We start from the raw sequence: 5,800 nt of genomic DNA, 5'->3' as shown, positions 1-5,800 counted from the left end.
ACATATAACAATGGCTAATGCACGTAGTTAAGTACGGGGTGTTACATTCCCCCTCCAAATTTTGCGGCAAACCCGGACTTATGAATAAGATATTCATCACTTTCTTTAATATTTGATTTTTTTTATTTTGTAATTCCATTCAATTGAGGTGAATAAAGGACAGTAGTTTGATGGTATAGCACCCTGAGACTAGCCCTTAAGTGTTACACGGTGCGTAGAACCACAAGTCATCCTAAGCTAACCCATGATACTGGCATAACTTGTGAGCAACTGAATAGCATACATAAAACTAGAAATAATAAGTAGAAGAGTTATCATTAGCTAAACTTGTTCAATACAATACCGTTCAAAAGCTTACAACAATGGTGTAAGACCCCGCAAAATTTCTAAGCTTCAATCAGTCCTTTAAGCTTGTCAAGGGGTTCCCATACTTAGAAAATTCTAGCTAAGTTCCCAGACTTAGTTTATTTTTGGACTTCAAAAGTTGGCAATCTTATTTCGCCACCTTAATGTCCTTTATTGGTCCGTATTTATTTTAATTCACGATTAGAGAGGTCAATAGGTGTTTTCGGATATGTTTTAGATTTTTTGGACCTCATTTAGACCACGTTTGATGTCCCAAAATAGTGGACCAACGCAATCTTGGCGCGCCGCATCACCTATCGCGTTGGTTAATATTGTTGCAGGGACTACCATTAAAACTACTGAGGCTTGGCACGATTATGGCGCGATGCATCGGGTATCGCGTTGATGCACAGTTTTCAATCATTAAATGTCCATGTTTTTAAGGGAAAAAGGGTCAATTTTTCACCCCTATATAAGTCCAAAAACATGAGATTCAGCCCTTATTTTACCAAAATATTGTTGTTTCTCTCAAATACTCTCAAGAACAAGTATAGGGTTTTCATAGGAGCTTCAAATTCAAGAGATTCTACCGTTAATTTTTAAGAATTTTCCATCCAAGGTATGTCAAGTGTTCATTCATGGATTCCTTTGATCCATGAAGCCCAAGAATCCAATTTTAAATATCGTATTGTGATATTTATGTTATAGATTGATTATGTTCATGTATTTATTGATGTATGATTCTCAAGTTGGAATATTTATGTGTTGTTCATGCAACTACGCTAGTATGGGGTTGAAATTCATGAAGTTGAATTGAATTATGGAATCATGTTGTATTAATTTGATATCATGCCTAAGCCCTAAGTTATGCATACTAGGTGTTTGATGAAATTCCTAAGAGAATTTGATAAAATTCCTAAGAGAATAATACTTGTGCATTATGATTCAATAGAACCTTAATGATGAATTCATGTTACCCTTATGTTCAAATATGACCTCCATACGATTGTTGTGCATTGTAGTTGTTTGATGGAATGTTCATGCTATTAGAAGTTATGAAAATATGGCACGTTTATACGCATTCCTATCCATGTACAAGATTATGACTGACAAATGCTTCATGAAATCCTTCAATGGTTGTATTGTGAAATGTTGACAATAGTCATGTGTTCAAAAAGTGGCATGTCTTGTTAGTTTCGTGCTATTGAGTCCTGGGGCTACTTGTACCCAATAATTTAGTTATGTGCCTAGAGCCAGTGTCAGTTTTCACGATACTCTCAGTTAAGCCTTGATCAGTAGAACTCAGTCAGTCATGTGACTCAGGAAAACTCAGTAAATTCAGTATCAGTCCAGTAATCTCAGTAATCTCAGTCAGTTATCAGATCTCAGTAGTTTTCATTAGTCAATGAAACTTAACAAACTTAGTTTAGTCCAGTTAATCAGTACAATCAGTAACAGCTACGTAATGCCTGGTATGAACTAGGAAAATCAATTCAGCTTCTATTCAGTTGGGAGTAGGATTCAACATTGAGTGAACCCAAGGATAGGAACACACACTATCAGCAGAGAGTGTGATTCCTAGAAGCAATCATTGTATTCCAGAACTATGTAGCTAGCATAGGTTGAGACATCAACACTGTCAGTTGAGGGTTGATGGGATAGATTAACACTGTCAGATGAGCGTCCCACCATTCTCCTTTGGGGACATTGTCAGATGAGGTTCACTCACAGCTTGTCCTTACCAGTGATGCGGTATTGACACCCTTCCAATTAGGGTTATAGATTGGACTCCAACTTAGCTATAATAGCTTATTCGGGGCATGTCGGTTAGATGAATTCTCCCATAGTTTTATTTACAAAATCAGGACTATCAGATATAGTCACCCAATCTCAGTAATAGAACTCTGATATTTCTTAAGATATCAGGACTATCAGATACAACCACTTAGTACAGTACGAAACTCAACTAGTTTCATCAGAATCTAGATTGTCAAATACAGTCACTCAGTATCAGTTATCTCAGTTATCAGTAATTCATGTTATTAGAATTCAGACTCAGTAGTTAGTATTACTACGTATTTAGTTTAAGTTACTTATCCATGCATGTATTCTCACGTTCATGTTATACAGTCAGTTAGTATTGTTCATTCATATGAACCCTTTGCATTCAGCCTATCTCACTTGCATACCATATATTCAATCGTACTGATGCATTTGCGCTATGGTGTTTTCATACCATAGGTTCAGAAGCACAAGCTTCAAAGCATCAGTAGCATTCTAGTTTCAGTAGTCAAAGTCAGCAGTGAGTCCTCATCATTCGAGGATGTTATTATTTAATTATTTTATTCCTTCGGTATTTAGTTTATATCAGTAGTTCAAAGTTAGTTGGGGACATATCCCATCAACTCTACAGTGTTCAGATAGTTTAGAGGCTTTCAGACTATAGTATGTTCAGACAGTTTATTTTTATTTTTTTTGGTATTTCTATACCCCGTCCAGATATTGTTTTATTAGACATATTACAGCTTTAAAACTTATGGCTTTACAGCTTATATTATGCATTTATATAGTATATTATGCAGCGCTTAGTTATAGATATCAGTTATGGGTTAGCTTGTGGTCCTTCGGGGTCATGTGCATCATATAGCGTTCTGCGTACCAGACTCGGGACATTACAAATAGTTATATAAAGGAATCTAAAATTGAATACATTAACTTTGATTGACTGTATGTGAATTCTTTGCTAATACTGACTATAGGTAGTTAGGAGATGACCCTCAGTTATACCTAATCAATACAACTAAATAAAACATATAATACTGGAACTATAGTTGACTCGAGTCCTCGAGTCAAGAGAACTCATCACCTGCTGGATAGAAATTATGAACTGCTTGACCCTAATGTGTGGGCTAAAATTGATACCTATATTATGAAACAATGTAGCCACACAGACATATATGTGGTCAATACTTCTGAAATATACTAGTATATGTGGGTGAATGCAATAAGTAAAAACTAAAGCTGAACATACTTTGAAATCATGCATGCTAAGTGTAAAAAGACTCACCTTGATCATGAAAAAAACTAAAGGCTTTCATAAAACATGAATAATAAAGCATAATCAGATAAGCTTAGAGAGTTATTACACTTAGTTTCTAAAGTCTTTCTTTTATGGGAGATTCTTATAACTGATATAAACTATGTGAGATATTATTGAGTCCAATGTCTTACCTACATTAAGGAGAGTTGTTCTACCCTTTCCATCAGAATAGAACCTTAACTTAGAGTGGTCATAAAACTCAGCCCATATTGGGAAAAGGAGGGGACACTTTATAGTGAGGCCCCCAAACTTATGGTGGCATGTAGTTTCTTGAGAATAGGATGATCTAAACCCACATTCCCCTCCCGGTACTAAATGCTACTCCCAAAATATATACTTATACGCTCATACTCATGAAATCCATCTTAAAATAGCATATAAATTTATAAACTAAAAACCAACTATACTTATATTACTTAAATCATATTGATAAGAAAACTTGTGGATTTCATATCTTATCTGAGATCATAAGATCAAAAATGAACTTTAATTATGCTGTAGTACTTGTAAATGAAATTTATAAACTTAAACTTCTTGTAAACTCAATAACTTATGGTTAAACTTGAAACAATTCATTACCTCATAGAAAATTGTTATCAAAATATCAAACTCAATGCTCAGATTGAAATCTTTCATCAACTGATCAAACTTCATGTCAAAATAATGAAATTCATCTCATAATAGCAATCATTTAAATAAAAATATGAGTAAAGATAAATTCTTGTGTAAACTGAACCTTAAATCACATGGTAATGCCATAATCTCAAAAATATGAAAATTGGGTATGAACCCTAACTAAAATCTCATAAATAAAATTGTAAAGTCAAAGTTTTTGGGCACAAGGATAAATTTTATCCTTGTTCAAACCCCACATACCTGAATTTCTTGATTTCTTGAAGAAAAACTTAAATTTGGATCCTTGGAAATTGAACTTAGGAAGAAACCCAAACTTCTTTCTCTTGAGAGTGAAAAAGAGAATGAGCATTGAAAAATTGATAACTGATAATACATAATGTTTATAGGGTTATTTAAGTCATGGAGGTGGGTTTGAGGTGGGAAAAAAAGCCAAAATAACCCTAAGAAAACAAAAAATATCACAGGAATTCTTTAGTTGACGACTTGAGTTGATGACTCGTTATTCTGGTGATAACTCATCACCCTAGTCATCAATATCTAGTTAGATTTTTTCCATTTAATGGTTAAGGTTGATGACTTGATTTGATGGCTCATCAACTTTGTCATCACTTTTTGACAGACTGACACTTCCAAGTAAAATAAGCATAACTTTCTACTCTGATATCGGATTAAGGTGAAATCAGATGAATTGAAAAAAATACTTAAATATATTTTATTTGAAATATATTAGGAAACATAAATTATTATATTCTAGGAATACTTATCATTGAAAGTTGACCTAAGTTAAAACATCGACTAAAACTCAATCAGTAGAAAAGTTCTCAACTCATCTTTAAGTTAGGAGATTTTTATGATCTTGATTCATATCCTAAGATTTTATCACACTATAGAATTGATCAAAACACTTATATTGGCAAATAATTATTGAGTTCAGGTCTATACACATATGATCGATGGTTCACGTTTTAGCCTAAAAATGTGGGGGTTACAGATGGACCGTTCCATTTTCTAAACATGTCTCCACAAAAGGAGACACATTCTCCACCCCTACCACTTTTTATTGTTTTGATTTCTTTATACAATTGATTTTCAACTTAATTTTATATTTTATAAATGCTTTTATTACTTTATACTTACCATTTAGCAATTAAACATAACAATATTTAGTGCAATCGTCAATAAAGGTTATAAAATATTTTTTTTCGTCACGAGATAGTGTTGAATTCATATTATAAATGTCTGTATGGATTAAGTTTGAGGAACTAGAATTCCTTTCAACATATTCATACAGATGCTTAGCATACTTAGATTTCACACATATTTGATATTTTGATTTATTGCACTCAAAATTAGACAACATTTTCAAACTAATCAGTTTTTGTAATATTTTATAATTGACATGTCCTAAATAACTATGCCACAACTTATTTGACTCTACCAAGTAAGAAGAAACCTCAACTTTCTTCATTTTAACAACCATTATATCATGTTTGAAAAGGACTTCATTAAGGTAACCCTTTTTTACATACATCTCATTCTTGCTTATTACAAATTTATTCGAAACAAACACACACTTAAATCCTTTTCAACGAGAAGTGTTGTCAACACTAAGTTCTTCCTAATAGTAGGAACATGGAGAATATTATTGAGAGTCAACATCTTGTTAAAAGTTACTTTTAGGGATACCTTCCCACTTCCTTTAATCTTTGCGAATGCATT

Source organism: Capsicum annuum, chromosome 12 (genome assembly GCF_002878395.1).
Source record: "Capsicum annuum cultivar UCD-10X-F1 chromosome 12, UCD10Xv1.1, whole genome shotgun sequence".
NCBI classification, from domain to species: domain Eukaryota; kingdom Viridiplantae; phylum Streptophyta; class Magnoliopsida; order Solanales; family Solanaceae; genus Capsicum; species Capsicum annuum.
The sequence above is the reverse complement of the archived record's forward strand: the minus strand, read 5'-3'. Positions refer to the sequence as shown.